Raw genomic sequence first — 18005 nt, 5'->3', positions numbered from 1 at the left:
ACCTTCGTGAGGTTAAAAAACAAACAAACGTGCAGATGCTAAATTTGTGCCCGTGCCAAGTGGAAGCTCCGACCAGAGGCATGCAGGGGCAAAATTTCGGCCAAGGAGAATTAGTACTATAGCGGCCCACAGACCCCTCTACTCGCATGTACCGATAGCTCAACAGGTTGAGCCTCCGCCTTTGGTGCGGTGGCTTATTAAATTACAGATAAAAACTAATCAAAAAAATATTGGTTTACATGCTAACCATAAAATCCAAACCAGAACTGCACAATGTCCACATCAGAAATTTGTATTTTTACAAATAATAATTTGTTCTTCTGCAGGATATGAACATAAAAGAAGTGTATTTGAAAAAGCTGAAAATAGAATTATTTTTACAAATACTTGCAGTTCTTTAACATGTTTTCAGAGCGTTTTCATGTTTTTCAGACTGCATTTTTCCACTCGAATACAAAAATTCCCCCTTTTTTCTTGTTTCTATGCATCAGAAAGATAATAGAAGAGCACACCCGTCTTTTATGTTCCCATTATTCCCGATACTCTATAGTTGTGTAATTACGGCCCATTTTCTTCGACCATTGCAGTGGAGCCCTCAAATTACTCAAATCTCATTCTTCCCCGAGTAAACGGTGAAAAATGCTCGGCTGTCTGTTGTCTGCCAAACCAAAGCAGGCCCCGTGTAAGTCCTGTCTAAGTGGCTTTCACTGAGGATCAGATAGCAGTCATGTTTCGGAGATTAGGAGGGGAGAAATTGCACAGTTAGGAGGCCAAATCTGTGTAAACCAAACCCCAAAGAACACACATTAGCACTGTGAGAACAGCGCGGGCGAGACCCACACGGAGAACGTCGAGGCATTAGTGGAACAACAGTGCGAGGCTCACGATAAGGATGCCGCTCAGTCAGATGATAGCCATCTGTTTTGTCTGACTTTTCTACTTGACATGGAGGGAGTGGACAGTGCCACAGAGAGGCCCTCAGCTTAAACACCTGAGGCAGTGATCAGATAGGAAAAGCTTTTATTGTCCAGCTTGGACGCAAAATGCACCTTTAAGTATCACTAAGAGCCACGATCTGGCCTCGGTTTTATCAAGCATCTACGACTGGCTGTCTATAAATTGAGCTGAGTTATAGGACTAAAAACACTCGAGGTGCTTCAGAGTATGAAGTTACACCATCGCTCAGAGGAGACTCCTGGGAGAGACTGTAATGTTGCTTTTACAACGCTCTCAGTCTCTTAAGAAAAAAAGTCATCTACTGCAGCATGGAAACTCAGAAAACTTAATTATATAGGTAGCATACATACCACTATGTGTATATACACATACACACAAGTGAATAAATAGCTTTTACTCGCTGTGATATTTAACTTTATTCCATTCCCCTAGCAGGCTTCAAGTGCACACATTGATGCATTATTTTACACTGCATGTAACTGTAGTTCTTGAATGGAAATTAATAAACCTTCACAGTTGAAAGTGCTGTAAAAAAAAATCCAAAAAAGAAACTGTTGCATGGATCCGAGCTTCTGCAGAAATGGTGTTCTTAATATTGATGGAGAAATTGCCTCCCCCACAAGGTCAGTTTTAGAAAAAAAAAAAACTCAAAATGGCACTTTTTAATAACTTGATTTTCATTCTGTCATCTCAAAACATTTCTCCTTTCATGGATTGTGCCCACATCTCTCTGCTTGAAAGCACTCTCCGGGCAACTCCAGGTTAGCACACCTCTGGAGATCTCCCAAATATTAGCATAAATATGACTCATATCTGAGGTTAAGAAAGCTGATAAAGTGCTTTTACCTCTGTGCCTAAAAATAAGATGAAATGTGCGTCACACTGAGAGTTTTTTGCCCAGCTTACCTCTTTGAGGTGCTTGATGAAGACCAGACCTGAAAGGGCACAAGATGCTTGAACATCACTGCTGCAGCAAAAAACACTGACCAACTAAAGAAACTTTAAACTCACCGACCAGTCATTGACGTAACCCCTAGAAGACTCATCTCCGTGTATCAGAATTACACATTTAGAGGGTTTTTTTCAAGCTCACCTGTGAGGACTGTAAAACTACGCTACACAGTGACAAGTTATAATATTAGATACATTTAGTCATACAAGTTTGCACTGGATTGTGAGGAAGAGTGATGATGCACAAAGTCCTACCCTGCAAGTTGTGAAGATTAGTTCTTTAGGTTTGTTAGATATAAAACTCTGGGGAATCAGAGTCCATGTTTTTGAGGTAGTATCATGTAACTCCAGATTTATGGCAGGAATGCTACCTATTTTGTTCAGGATATGTCTTCTATAGCATATTAAAAAAACCATATGGACATGAACTGTAGAGATATTGATAAATGAACCAGATTCCTTATTTACGTCTGTTGACACTATGACTCATGTAGTAAGCTGATAAAATACATGCTTTGTATTCCACTCGGATGGAAGAACATTATTAAAACCACCAAAGAAATGCAGAGCCGTGTGATGATCGGCGTATGTTTGTCCGTCTGTTACCAACATTACTCAACAGATTTGTTTAAGATTTCTGTATCATTGTGAGGTAGCGGCACGGCGTCACTTTAACTATGACAACACTACATCAGCTGCCTGCTGACGATCACATGATTCCGATCCTACTACAAATCGACCGTTGCTGACTTATCGGGACTTATCTGTCAGAAATGATACAAGGGACAGCTGATTAAATTGTGGGGGTGTTTTCTGAGTCCCATTAAGTCCTCCCGCCCGCCACATATTTAGGTCGCGCAATTCAGTATCTGTATATAACACACACCTGTGCTGAGTGCAAGGTCATTTATTGTAAAAGATGCAATTTCCGTCGGAAAAGATACGACTGAGCTGCCTTGGTGGAGTACAGTGCTCTCTGAGTGCTTTTCTTGTTTTCGTTTGTCCTAGCTTGGTTTAATATTCGTGTGCTGGTCGGAGGTCATTGAGGCTCAGAAAAGACTTAGTCATGGTTTCATTTTATTAGCTAAACTCCCACAAAAGTCTTTGCCTGCCAACACGCAACTGCCTGCCTCCACTGATATCAAGAATAAAAACAATGAGAGGCTTTTTCCTGATGGTGTAACCAGGTACTGCAGCTATTTTACAATACTTGGAGTGTGCATCATCTATCAAATATATCAGGTATCAGCAGATACGAATAATAAATGACCATAACAAACAGGACACACCATCTTCCAGCCGCCCTTCATCTTTGTTTTGCAACCGATAAGTTTGTGCAAACACAGTGGCGGCCCGTGACCAAAATTACCGAGGAAGCCAGTGTGAACAACAAATTAGATTCGGTGTTTTAACTGTTATTTTCATGTAAACAAATCAGCCTACTGTTACAGTACCTTTATTCTACCGACTTCTCATTCATTTCAGTGGAAAAAAAAAAAAAAAAAAAAGAGGTTCAGTGCTCCAGGGGTTGTTCAGGGAGCCGGTAGACCGGTCAAATAGGAGACATGGCCAGCAGAAAAGCCTGTTAAGCTTGGCACTTCCCGTTAGCCACTCGTTTCTGGCATAGTTAGCTTCACTAAAAGAGCGAGCTTTTCCATTAGCTCTACACTTAGTTAGATTGAGCTTTGGAGTTGGCCTACCGTCCCTTTTGACTTGTAGTTGAACTTCAAAAGGAAGTTTTGTGAAGTCATTTTTTTACAAGAAACTCAAGGTCCCTGTCATCATCCATTCTCTGGCTAGCTTGATTGCTATACTTGCTGTGTGGGCTTGCTGGCGCCTGGTGGGACAGCTGCATTAGTGTGTGTATTGTTCATCACAGTTTGTGATTGGTTGGAAGCCAGATTTGATCTGGCCTCCCTTATGTTTTTTTTAATGATGCATCGACCATTAAGCGATGAGCCTTGCTTCAATCTGATTGGGCTGTTTTTTCCTCTAAGGGAGGCAAGGCGAAGCTGGCCTCTGAACAGACAGACAGCGCAGAGGGCATGAGAGACGTAGTGTGATGCACAAAAGGAGCTTGACAAGAGGGGCGCTGTTTTGCTCCTCACAAAGCAGAAATGCCTGATGTAGTGTTTTGACAACAAGGAATGACAAAAATATAAAACATAAAATACATAGTGGTGAAGATTATTTATATTTTTCTTTCTTGCATATTTTTTGGGGAAGCCAGGCTTCCCTTGGCCTCCGTGAAAAACCGCCACTGTGCAAACATAAAAAAACTCCAGCCACAATCATTAGCTCACACTTGGATGGTAAAATCTGTTGCATGGCCTTAACAATCAATAAAAACAAATCTTGCTCATTGGGGTTGCTGGGAATCGTTGGATGTATTGGTTTTTATGTTTTTTCTTGCAAGGTCAAAACTGTAGCTCCAAATTAATCAAGTTAATCTCCACAATTATTAATGCTGCAGCTTCTTACCTTTACCCTGCTGATATTTCTTAGGTTAAGTTCTGTAAGTTATAATATCCTAGAGTCTTGACCGCATAATACATTAGTTAGGTTGCTTCTATGGTTAATAGCTCCGTATTATCATCAGATAAAATAGCATTTTATATCATTTTTGTAAGATTGTACTCCCTAATATGTATGTCACTCTTCTAAATAACACTAATCATCTTTTTGGAAGGCATTTTGACGCAGGTGTTTCAAATGTGTGTTCTGTGACACAGACGTGATAAAATGACACGAGTCGTGCCTGAAGTGGCATACGATTTATTCACAATCCCATGATATCACATTAGAACCCTGGTACACAGCGTGCTATTGTAGTAAATCAGTTGGAAATACTACAAGACAGTGTTCCTTTGTTGTTTGTTGCGTATGAAACTGAATCAGTGTTTTTGAGACAATTTCAAGGTGAAAATGCTTGTTTGATTCTCGATACATCTTCCAGCACATAAAAAAACCCATCATACGGATATGTTAACAATGTAAAACAACCTGATTTTCATTTGAGGTTTTAGATGCAGGAGACTATATTGAAATTTGAAGTTAGAAAACCGGTGCTTCTTCACTTCCGGTTTGGGAGAACATCCAGGCCAGGAGAAGTGCCGAGATAGCGCCCATTTACAGGGTTATTTCTAGAAATGCAGTAGGTTCGTTATATATGTCGGACAAATCCTTACAAAACAAGAAAAAAAGTGTTGCTGAGTCCAAAAAAAAGGAAAGAAAAAACATCCTATGTGTTCCTGGCCTTAAGCTGGGTTGCGCAAGGTGTAATGGTTAAACTGAATAAAAAGCTTTTGGGATACTTTCTAAACCCTTAGTCTCTGTGTGTGCGCATGTTTGTGTGATGATCAAAGCTTTGAGAAGTCTGTGCTAAGCAGGTAGGGAGTGTGTTTGGTGAGCTCCAAGCAAGTGTGATCCACTTTATATACAAAACCCTGAAAATTCACAATGAGATTCCACCATATGGACATCACTGCAAGGGAATTCTTAACTAAAGGAGGGGGTAGAAAAAATCAAAAAACACAGAGAAAATGCAAGAAAGAAACCAAAGCAAACAACCCAAAGGCACATATCTGAAGCACATTCTATTCATGGTTATATTAATATGAACAAACATTGTCCTGTGTGCATGAATAAGAAATATTGTTTCAGGGTATCTGTTCCAAGTCTTCGGCTCCCCAGACGCTCCTCTCCTGTGATGCTGCAGCTCCACAGTGGACACGAGCAAGCGCAATAGTTGGCACAGAGAGAATACGTTACAGCCAATAAAGGACAAGGGGGCCGACATCACCGCCATGTGTCATGGAGCTGACATGCAACTACGGCTGTTTCATAATTCATCAGATATCAGCCGAGAAATAAAACAGCAGTCCCTGTCAGGAGCGTTTAATGCGAGCACACCGTGAGTGAAGATGTCAACAAATCTGTCAACTCCATTTGACGCTCAGCTTGTCGCGGCTTCTGCCAAACAACTGCACGGTTAAATGACAGAGAACAAAGGAGGTGTGGTGGGAGGCAGGGCGAAAGAGAGGAGAAGAGGAGGGGAAAATAAAGATCTGGCATGACGGCAGTGTGAACAAAACAACTCTCACGTCGGTTTTTAAAGAGTTAAAACGCGCTTTACCGTTACCCTTCAGACTCACCCCATTTCCTCCAAATGAAATTCAGGTATCGGGTTTGGTCACTCTTCCACTCACGAGTGAAATATGAACTCTCTCCCGAACAGCATCGAGCACTCTGTCCACAGAAAGATGGACTCAGCAGTGTTAGATAATTTGCCTCTCTGGTCAATTTGCCTCTCTGGTCCCTTCGCTATCCTTTGGCATGAAGGGCTCACAGACCGGCTGGGTTGGTAAACATTTGCCTGCTGTCTGCAGTTTACCGACATCATGTCACATGATTTGCGGGCATTAAAGCCTCACACTTTTCCACCGTTAAAGCCATTCGCTGCAAAGTCACCCGGTGCACCTAACTGCGCCTCCGTAATTGTTTTGACGAGCTTCCAGGACCGCCGCTCGCTTTGCTCTCGCATTATCGTGTCGACTTCGCCATCATCCCTGAAACTTATTTCAGATCACTGCGTAATAAATTAAGACGTAAAAAGGGAATCATGCCACTGCTGTTGGCAAAGAAAAACAATACAATGAGTGTTGCTTTTTATGGCGGGGTTTACCGATTTCCCAATTTGGACTGCAGAGGTAACAACCTTGAGCTAACTGAAATGACTGAGGGTGTGCTGCTAATGTTACCCTCTTCCTGTCAGAGAGAAAACTGATAAGACGGATATAAATATAAGAAAATCTATACCCTTACTATCCATGCACAATCTATCTAAATCTAATTCCATCAAAACATCAGTGCTGCTTGCAGGTCACAATACTTGACAGAGTATCGTGTTTCTGTGCTAACATTGACTAACTAATTACACAATATGCACGCAATAGATAGGAAAACTTCTGGATGTGGAATCTCAGGTCAGAACCCATGTTTTGACTGTGTAGATGGAGCAAAACGACTTGTTTGCACTAGAAAACACGCAGCTGTCTTGAGAGCACAGCAGTGATTTTTATTTCTATTTTCCAGCTCTGAGATTGAGTGGTATTACCCTTTAACCCAAACTATCCCTGTTCAGTTTCTATGCCAACAGCAGAAGAGTCTTTTTCACTTTGACTGGCTACCGTATGTGTGACTGCGTGTGTGTTTTCTATTGACTTCAATCGTTCAGAAAGAATTGTTGCATTGACATATTTTATGTCTGCTTTATGGCCAACATTTGAAAGTTACACCCACATGCAGTTATTGAATATCTCATTCTAAAACCAACAGCATTTAATAGCCCCTTGTTTCGGCTAGTTCCAGGCTTTTTCACATGTCTGTAACTGGCTCGAGGGAGTTTCTCTTATTCAGGTGCATGAGCATTGTAGTGCAAGATGTTTCCAGCATAGAGGAGGTTTTATGCTCCATCACCAGTGCTAAAATGATAAGAATTAAGTCTATTTATTTAATATTCAGCCACTCTTTGTGATTTGCATTTCATTTACTCAAGTATAAATATTGGTCAGTACATGTAGAAATAACTGAATATTGTGTAGGTTTCTGGAAGGTAACATAAGCTGTGTTCCACATTTTTATGCATGTTTTGAAGTGGGATGGAAATGACAAAATTTTTAAATATGTACCCAATTTCCACAAAATATGTTTTTAAGCTTGCACGAGGTGGTTTTCCACTTTTCAGAATACGATTTAATTTGCAGATTGGGATACGTAGACTCCTTTTCTGAATGGGATCTAACGCTAAACTCACATAAAACCTGTCCGATACCAGCTGACAGGAAAGAATAACGACAGCTTTACTCCTTTTGCAAAAAATTCCTGAAGACAGTCGACAAGGTCCATTGTTTCTTCTTCTTAGAATTTTTATAGTGGTTGGCACGTTTACATCATTGAGCTCACAGTGCACTGGGAGTGCTTGGTAGAGGAGCATGACTGGAAGTTTAACCTCAGCTTGGTGTGGAGGCTTTGCCCCGGCAACACTTCAGGTACCCCACTTTTACATAAAAATGTTGACATTACACAGATTTAGTTACATTTTATTTACACATTTCAGTCGAAGAGTCATTTTTTAATATAGTTTTTTTTTGCATCTCAATGATGTTTGATGTTTGCGTCAATATTTTGCTTCTAAATGTATTTGTGTCTGTGTCTTAGAATGATTAAATTCAAAGTAAAGTCATTTAATTCTAATTTAAATTTGATTTCTTTTGGTTTTTCGCAAAAGATTAGCAATTATCAGTATAAATTGAAATGTCATCTATCAGCTAGTTAGTTTAATCTGCACAGCATGACCATATGCTGAAGAAAATAAATCAGTCTAGCAATATGAAAAGGTCATCTAAACTCCTCCTGCTAACTAAAACTTTAAGACAAAAGCTACATATAGTAGCAGTTCTTAGCTTAGTTAAGTTTCTCTTTGCAAAAAAATGGTTTTGATAAAATGATGCTTAGTCTTTCCTGAACAAAGAATACCAAGAGTTCATCCCAGACTACTAAATTTCACAGAAGTTTGTTGACTGTTTGTGTCTGTAATGCTGTATTCTAATGGTGGATAAATACATTTCACTGGCCAATATTTACCAAGCACTTTCCAGCATTTTTCTTGGATTATCAATTCACCCGTAGGATGAATGTGGTCGTTTTCAGCAACTGGAGACCTCATTTTGAAAGAAGACAGTAAACTATTCCACCCTTGAATGATCTCGTGAGGTAGGAATACAATTGAGGCCACATTTTTTTGAGCTATCGGGATCATAGCTGGGTGCTACATTTCCACACGGCCGTATAGCTTTCTCTAACTTAATGGTCACCAAGAAAAAGTGTGCCACTTAACAAATGGACTGCTTTGCTCAATATGCAATTAACCTATATCGCTGGATGGAAGTTTTCAGTCCACCAAGGAGAGTTTTGACAGAGTGAATATCTAAAAATGGCAGTACGCTGTGCAGAAATCAATCCCTTTTCTCTCCATTGATTCCATTAAAAGCCTTTTTGGAGATTGATTACACTGAAAGCCTCCCTCCGCTTTGGATTACAGTTGCACAGTTCCAATCTCATTTTTTACAGTCCAAAGATATGGGCATTTATTCTATTACACTGCGAGGTGCAAAGCCTGGAGCCTGAACATCAGAGACCACCCTTTCTAAGAATAATACTTTGTGCAGATAGTAGAACATCCGTTTGACTATTGGGTATTGCCCTGCTTTCTCAGATAAGTGTTATCGCTCTTGTCATTCCCTTTCAAGATCAGTTTTCTCCCATCAACATCAAAATGCATGTTTCATGGAATCGGAAAACAACTCGGCAAAGTGATTCCACCTGTTTCTCCAACTCCCTGTTGGGCTGCTTTTTCACAACCGCTGATGATAACACACATACAGTACACACAATTATTTTAGTGCAGTGGACGCCGTGTGAGCCTGTGCCGTTTTATGGTAGAGCTGAGCCTAAGAGTTATATGCGGTAAGGAAAACAAAAATAAATTGCATATAGATTTCTTTGTATGCCGTAGCTCTCAATACTGCGGCCTTATCTCTGTAATGGAATATTTATCAGTAAAGACTACAGCGAAAGAGAATGTTGCCCGTGGCGACTGAATGCATAAAACATTTAGTTATTTTCCGGCGTTTGTATATTGACAAATAAATGATCAAGAATATTAAGGCTTGGATGGGGGAATCCTTACTCAGCGCTTTGTGGAAGTAGCCATTTTGAGGGTAAACTCGGGGACAGTGTCCTTGCTGGCTCGCTCCGTGATTCATTTATCTGCCACACATTTCTGCTGAGCATACCACTATCTGCTCGTGGGATGTTTATGAATATATCCACAAAATGATATGAAAGCAATAACACTTCACGAGATCTGGGTTATTTCGCTGGAAATCGATCAGATATGTCTCTTGAAATTGCATTTCTCTCACTCCCGAGTTGTTTAATATTGTATGTATTTCACAGGGGTGCAGCTATGTGTATAGGGAGGGAGACAGCTGGGTTTTGCATATGGCTGTGCGTGACCTTTCCCTGGTCCACTGCGCTGCTTAGTACAGTATTTTGGCAGACTTAGGTGTTGTTGCTGAATAGATAAGCGCTCATCCTGAAACCTGTCCCTGTGAGGTCTGGCTTCTCAGTACCATGCTTGCATTTTAAAAGGTTACTTTAGGATGCCAACTTAAGCCTCCACATTGCCCAAGGCTACTCCACCGTCTCGCCAGGCCCCTCGCTTATGGTCCTCCTCTTCTGGCGTCCACCAACAGCATGTGGATCGGTGGGGTGATGCAGGGCAGTGCAGGGGGGGGGGGTTATGGGACTTGTCTTGACTGCCAAGTTTGAGCCAGAGGACAGAAAAATGAAAAGGGGGCCTACAGTCACTGGGCATCTGCCCAAACATATTTATGACTCTAGTATGGCCTTAAAACATCTTTTCCATTTACTGCAAGTGAGGCAAAACAATGGCTTATGATTATTCTGTGTGTGCTGCTGCCTTTGTGTTTGTGCATTTCATGTCCAAATGCCCCCTGAAGGACAGAAACATGGAAAAATCCTTCACAGTAAGGACGTTTTGTCTTGCTGTACCTCCACAAGTGGTTGGCTCAGCTCAAATTATCAGGCAAATTTTAATAATCGGTTCATTTATTGTGACTGCAATGCATATACACCAATAGCCACATTTTTTAAATACAGTCACACAAGGTTTGGGGCTCAAGCACAGGATTTTAACCATATAGCACTGGCTGGAGATGGAGGATGTTGTGTTTTATACAGTGCAGCGTGTTATCTTTGTTACCTACAAGGCGAGGCTTTCCACCGTCCTCGCAGTCCTTGTCTTGTCACTTGTTTTGTTGTGGTTTCCTGCCTTAATTGGAATTTCTGCCACACAGCAGACTGAAAACTTGACAGTGCATCCGCATTTTCAGTTTTGCCTGAGTCCATCTTGTCACTAACTACATCTGCACAGTGCTGGGTTCAGTCGGACTCAGTGAAGGTGTGATTACCCTTTGCTCTCCAGTGTTCAAAGGATTCAAAAAGAAAGAAGCAGCTTTTTTTCCCCCATTTCTTCCACGGCAGCTGAAAGCACAAAGACTTTCTATTTAATATGTTTAATACTTAATGTTTTTTGGGACATAATATTCACGTCCAGCCACCCAGGAATTTGGCTTATATCGGGTGATTTTTGCAGCACATAATTAGATCCTGAAGCACACAGGGACGAGTGCCCATTACATCCATCTGTATGTAGCATTTCCAAAATATGTGCTGCAGATACCAGTGCGTATGGTATCTGTTCAGCTGCCTTTTCTAAATCATGAAAAGCCTTGAAAGCAGTGTTAATTTTGGCACTTGATAATGGCTAATTTGATTTTTATTAGTCAACACTAAAACACCAAAGGCCTTTTAGTCCAGTTTTTGCTTTGACTTCTTGTGTCTTTTGAGCACTCTGAGGCTACAGCCGTCACCATTTTGTGTATGTTGCCATGGTTACAGGTGCCATTCCCATGTATGGCAAGGTTAGTGGAAAGAGATCAGTGTCCATGTCCATCTGCTGTGCAGTGATACGACAGACGGACACTCCAACTGCAGTCGTCAATTAATCTGCTGAACATGTTCTTGATTAATCGATAAGCCACTGTGGTGAAAAACGGAACAAGTGTTTCCTTGTTTTGTCCACAAGCCAAAGATATTCACTTTACTGGCACAGATGAGTGAATCAGATGTATTGGTATATGTAAGGGTTAATCAGTTATCAGAATACTTGCAGATTATTTTAAAAACTCCAAACGAATCAGTTAGTCGGTCTGAACAGAGCCGCTCTGTCTCTGCCCACCTAGCGTTAGCGTTAGCATTCCTGCTGACGACCTGTTTTTGCTGTCTGGGTTAGCATGGAGAACATTATTACAGTGATATTTCTTCAGTGAACATCCAGAGGACAATTGGGACAAAGCGCTGTCGTTAATCTTGGAACTGACTCAGCAACATGCAAATATGTCCGACTGAAGGTAACACAAAGTGATGTTCCGTCCACATCTCCTATCTTAGATAACTTTTTAGAACTATTAGCTGTTGCCTGCATGTTCAGTTTGTTTCAGGTGTTTCATTGCCACTTCTTGTCTAATTGTCGTTTAGTTTACTGGCTTTTTGAGCCTTTGGGAAGTGACTTTGCTGGATGGTAGCATGATTATTCTGCAGTGAGTAAAGGTGTGAGTTATTTGACAAAAATTTTTTTGCGTTTTTGTGGTAACTTGGAGATAAATAGCAGTTGGTTAAAAACCAATAAATACACATATTTAATCTCAATTCCAGTCGTTTTTGGTGCTGCCTAACATCTGTCTGGCACTAAATTTTTCTTTATTCTTAATAGTTTATTTCTCGTTTGTGTCTTCTGTATCAGAACATCAGGTAACATCACTAACAGACACATGAAGTTACTGAAAGTATTAAATAGGGACCGATTGATATGTATTTTTTGAAGCTGATACCAATTCCAATATTTGAGTCGTTGTTAATTTCATAACGGCATTATAAGTTTACCTGTCATGTCAGGCCACTCCTGTAATGGCTGTAGCTTACTCTTGATGATTGAATGGAGATAGAGTTCCATGTATTGGAAAAACGGTGCAAGGACATCATTCTGAATGACTCCGATGCTGAACAGCATTTACTGTTTTATGAAAAATATATCAACATTTAATCGGCAAAACTCTGTCTGATGATTATTTTGAAAAGGGCTATAATCGACCAATTTAAACGGCTGGCCAATAAATCAGTCGGGCCCCATTATTAAGCTTCTTAAAAATAACAGTACAACAGGAGAGCTGCTTGTGGACAAGACATGTTTTGGGTGACGGTGGAAGAAACCTAGTAGCTGTGTTTTCTTAATGTGTGTGTGTTGTTTTTTTTTGGGTTTTTTTTGCAGTGGCAAATGGCACTAGATGGAGGTCACAGAAATGGAGCAATTTGAGAAAATTCACCCAGTTTTACGAAAGCATTTTTACATTTGCTTGAGCTGGTTTTTGACCTTTTAATAAAATGAGTTGATGCACTTCAAAGGGAGATGGAAACATGTTTTCTAAATACATTCTGATGCAGAGACCATGAAAGTCAATAGTTTCAAATACTTTCGATATCTTTTCCTCCAGACCACATGAAATGTGCCTAAAACTGTTGTTTTTGTCATATATGGCCAAAGTGTTGTTGTTTCTTCGTACTTTCAGATTTTTTTGATGATTAGCGTAGTATTTTGTTTTTATTCCTTGATAAAAAAATTCTAAACATTTCATCATAGTCGTTCTGAATTATTACTTTCTATCTAGTTCTTTTAATTTGAAAATAGGTTGTCAAGGAATATTTTTCAGTCCTAGTTTTCATTTATATAATAAACTCTGCTTGAAGGAAAGCTTCTCACATCATTTCAGGTGACTCTAAGTGAAACGTTTACACGCCCAAAGTGTAGATTGAAAGAGTTAAACACTGCTATTCTTGCACTTCTCATTCTTCTTATCCGCAGTGGCCATCGAGAAATCCCATCCTGATGCAATTCCGATGTAAGAGATAAGGGACAAAAAAAAAAATCCACAGTCCTCATTCTGTGCAAATATGAATTTTAAAGTTCACCCCGAGCTAATACGAGGCTTCAGCTGCCTGGATTAGTCACAAGGGGATCTTTCAAAGTTGTAGACTTTTTAAGTACAAGAAAAGTCTTCTCTTTGTGTTGGTCTCCGTCTGCAATGACTCGGCAAGCAAACACCGTCTGCAGAAGATGGAATCTGACAGTAAAAAGAGACAAATTTTGGAAAATGTCTGCTTGATTCGTCTAAGTAAAGCAGCATATGTTAGCTTGAATTCAACCCTCGTAATGCCCTCCCAGTTGCCACAGACCTTTTGTCTCTGGTAGGCTGTTATTTAAAGCATATAGTATAAATTGTCAGTCAAATCTGTGCTGCACTTTTAGTCTTACTTCAACCCATAAACCACAAATTTTTCACTTGATTTTGGAATTTAGGGCCAGATAGACCGTGTTTAGATAGAAAGAGAAAAAAATACAAAATTTGGTCATAATTACCCCGGGACAACACGAGGGTTATACTTTAGATAGAATTGTGGATATTGTCTCACATTTGGAGACTAAAGAAAAACAGGACTGTGAATTTTTAGTCAGCCTTTAAATCCAGTATTCTACAGAAAACAAGTAGTCCAGGAAGTCAACTCGTTATTTTTTTCAGAGTGTGGGCTGATGTGGACGTTTACCCAACAACGTGGGAATCTAACAAAATTATGCTGTGGCTACATTATTGGAAACATAGGAGGCTGCATAGGAGGCTGCATCTGAAATTTTAGCTTCACTTAACCAATCTTTTTTGGTTTGAACTTCAGATTAAAGTTTGTGTTTAGGTTCAAGGTTAGAATTAGCCATGTGTTACACATTAAGCACAAGGTTTGGGGCGTGTGGTTCATAATCTGCGGAGAGTTGGTTTCGCCCACGCAAAGAGACAAAAAAATATTTTATTTGGGATCATAATTACCCAGGACAACACGAGGGTTAAACTTTAGACAGAATTGTTGATTTTGTCTCACATTTGGAGACAAATTCCACAATTTGGTGTGAAAAGGAATGAAAAAGAACAAAACAGGGCTGTGGATTTTTAATCAACCTTTAAATCCAGTAGTCTATAGAAAACAAGTAGTCAAGGAAGTCAACTCGTTATTTTCTTCAGAGTGTGGGCAGATGTGGACGTTTACCCAGCAACGTGGGGGTCTAACAAAATTACCCTGTTGGTTACTTCATTGGAAACGTAGGAGGCTGCATCTAAAATTTTAGCTTCATTACACCAATCTTTTTTGGTTTGAACTTCAGATTAAAGTTTGTGTTTAGGTTGTAGGTTAGAATTAGCCATGTGTTACACATTAAGCATGAGGTTTGGGGCGCGTGGTTCATAATCTGTGGTAAGTTGGTTTTGCCTACACAAAGAAGAAAAAAAACAACAGGGACACACACAAACTCTCCCACTCGCAAATGTGGACGTACACATGCACACCTACCCCACAGAGCCATGACTAAGCCTGCTAGATTACCCCCATCCCTGTTGGCAACGCGCTGCTAGTGGGAACATCGGGCCTTGTCCTGTGTGGTTGGCTGGCCAGTGCGCTGTGTGTCCTGGGGGGTTCGAGTCACAAGGCTTAGCTGCTGCTGCTGCTGCTGCCACTGACCGCCGCCATCTGAACTGCTTTCCTATTCTGACCCCAGGCAGCACACAGTCTGCTGCTTCATTAGGTCACTCTACCACCTCTAGCAAAGGGGGGAGAATTTGAAGGCAGGTCCAGCCTGGATTACCATATGGCTCCTCTTGGTTATGCTGTCATGAAATATGAATCCAACACAAAGGACCGCTGCTCCACCGCGCTCAGAAGTGTCACATGCCCAGTTCAACGCTGCAGGAACCGTGGGGGCCATCGATGTTGCAAAGATTTCATCATGCTTGAAAGTCACGAGTTTGTGTTTTTTTTTTTTTATTGTGTAAGTGGAAGAGTTGTTTTCTTTAGCTCAGTGTCATTCCACTTTTTTTTTATTACCTGCACAAAAACACACAAAATATCAAAGCATCTGCTGAAAAACATGTCATCTTATGGATGCAGTGGAACTAATCCAGGAGGGAAAAAAAATTCTCCAGCCCCCTAATTGTCTTGTCTCTTTCTCCACCCACATCCTCAATTAGTGCAAATAAAATCCTCCCTTTGTGAAGAGTGCTGTGGCGGTCCTGCATGACGAGCAGCAAAAAATAGACTTTTTAAACTGCAGAGGCACCGTCGGTGTCAAGGTAAGGAAGCTGTGAGGGTCGGTTCTTATTCCTTAAGGCCCAGAGGTGGCTGAAGTGACGGAGGCCAGATGGTGGAGTCTACATGCCTGGGAGGTGAACACAGACAGATAAGGCGAAGGTTTGCTATGATAAAGTGAGCACAATAGCCTAAATAAAATGTCTCTGTAGTGCAATATGTTGTCTATTATTTGCTGGTATATAAATGCAGGAGGTCCTCGGTTTACGACGTCTTCGACCTGCGGCGTTTGTCGTTACATTGGAACTAGTTGGCGAGCAGAGCGAACAAATACATTGTCATGTGATGCTATAAGATGGCTTTGTAAATAAATCCTTTACAACATTGCCTCTGTGGCCTTTACAAAGTAGAGAGCTGTGCATCCAGAAAAGCACATGTGTGTAAAACTAAACATCAAAATAGCAGACAGGAAGTGACAACTGTCAACAGACAACTTCAGAATCAAGGCTTTTTCAAAATAAAAGTACATCGATAATTCTGTCTTAAGAGCAACACTCCATGGAAGTGAAATTAGATTTAATGAAACACTTGGAGCAGGGCAAAACACTGACGGCCAACAGTGCAACGTATTCTGTTATCTTCTTGTGAAATGACTCGTACATGCATGAAAATCATTGGTATTCATGACTTTTATGAAGAACTGATCAATATCGTGATGTACCTAACGACTTTACTTGCATTTTCTCTGGAGTTTTGACTCATGTCGAAAATACACTTGTTTCAATCCGACATAAATCGAGGACCCCCTGTAATGACTGATTATGCAAGAAAAAAAACATCTTGAATTGCTTTCTTTTGCACACCTTTTTGTCTGTTTATCTAAATTACTCACAGAAAGTTAAGTTTTAGATCACCACACAAATGTGACAAAGTGGAAGGTCATGAAAACATAAAACACTTGAAGAGTCACTGGAAACAAGTTGAGTCGTCTCACCCATCTGGCAGATTTTCTCTCATCTGGCGGCACATTTCACCCAACTGGCAGCATTTGTCTGCGTGATGGAGAGCTGGAGCCGGTTCTGATTCGCGTTGATAAACTTCTCCGGCCCCGTTTGCCATCTCTGACAGGTGTTGGCCCTGTGCAAGAAAAACAATATCTCAAACTCCCGGCCAAAGCTTTGGGACAACCTTTGGGGTGTTGAATGTCACCATCTGTTGAGGACCTGCTTAGTTGAAGTCATTATAGCACGTGGAGCGAGAGCACAGCTCCGGATCTCTCCTGAGGACCGCGGTTTATTGCACAGAAACTCAGGTGGGCCCTGATCTGATTTCAGAGGCTCAGTTGGCGATCGTTGAGAGCATTTGGGTTGACATTATCCACTTCTAATTGTTGCACACATAAGGAATCTTACTCCCTTAAATGCTGAGGTGATTTACTGACCCAACCTGACATTCCATACAGATTTAGCCAAGTTCAACTATAATTTGGACTAATGTATAAATCATTTAGTCCATGAAGTCACAACAGAATTCAACCAAATGTTCTTTAACAGATTTTGGCAAAAAATGGCACCTCCATTCGTGAAAGTTCTGGTTTTTGAGCCTATAGAACCATAAAAAGAGGTTTTATTCATCTGTAGGCCTTTTTCTAGCATTGTAATCTTAAAACAGAAAAGCCTTGTAGCTGCTTGTTGACCTTATAAGAGCTGCAGTAAATGGTGTTTTTGTATTTGTTCGCTTCAAGGGCTGCACGTAAAATGAGCAAGGCTATACCTACGTCACACTATAGGAGTGAAACTGAATGTGAGGTGATTGAATTCATCCTCCACATCACCATGAAAATGACTGGATTTGTTATTCATCCTTGAATAGTTTCTTTTTGTGAGTTGCATAAAGGGACCATGTTAATTTTCCTTTTTTGATTCCAAAAAGTCAAAAATCTGTGGAAAAATGGTGTTACATTGACAACTATCTGAAAGACAATTATGTTAACTGAATCGAAAACAGTGAAAGTACGAACTGCAATTTAAAAAAATAAAAAGTAGCACAATGTAGCAGAATCCAAAGTGGTGTACAGCCAGTGAATGTAAACAAAGCTGTCTTATAGCGCTGCGTGACGACGTATTCGTCCGCTCCACTCGCTAACTAGTTCCACGTAACCAGGTCTGACGTAATCCCATAGGTCAAGGATGTCTTAAACTGAGGACCTCCTGTGTCTGTAAAATATTTATATTTTTTGCTGATTTAAGATGAAGAACAAAGGTCAC

General features: G+C 40.5%; 2 long non-coding RNA genes across 2 annotated transcripts; both read right to left on the bottom strand.

Annotated features, from left to right (window-relative positions):
- Positions 1 to 4667: 4667 nt before the first annotated feature.
- LOC127531364 (uncharacterized) lies at positions 4668 to 6749 on the bottom strand. The gene is made up of 2 exons (XR_007938420.1): positions 6063 to 6749; positions 4668 to 5891 (listed from the first exon to the last, which is right to left on the bottom strand). It is a non-coding gene; the product is annotated as an uncharacterized LOC127531364 (long non-coding RNA).
- Positions 6750 to 14602: 7853 nt separating this feature from the next.
- On the bottom strand, positions 14603 to 17215 carry LOC127531366 (uncharacterized). The gene is made up of 2 exons (XR_007938422.1): positions 16733 to 17215; positions 14603 to 15868 (listed from the first exon to the last, which is right to left on the bottom strand). It is a non-coding gene; the product is annotated as an uncharacterized LOC127531366 (long non-coding RNA).
- Between the last annotated feature and the right edge of the window lie 790 nt (positions 17216 to 18005).

The sequence above is a fragment of the Acanthochromis polyacanthus genome, chromosome 20 (assembly GCF_021347895.1).
Source record: "Acanthochromis polyacanthus isolate Apoly-LR-REF ecotype Palm Island chromosome 20, KAUST_Apoly_ChrSc, whole genome shotgun sequence".
Lineage (NCBI taxonomy): Eukaryota > Metazoa > Chordata > Actinopteri > Pomacentridae > Acanthochromis > Acanthochromis polyacanthus.
Note: the sequence above shows the minus strand (reverse complement) of the source record. Positions and strands in the feature narration are given on the sequence as shown.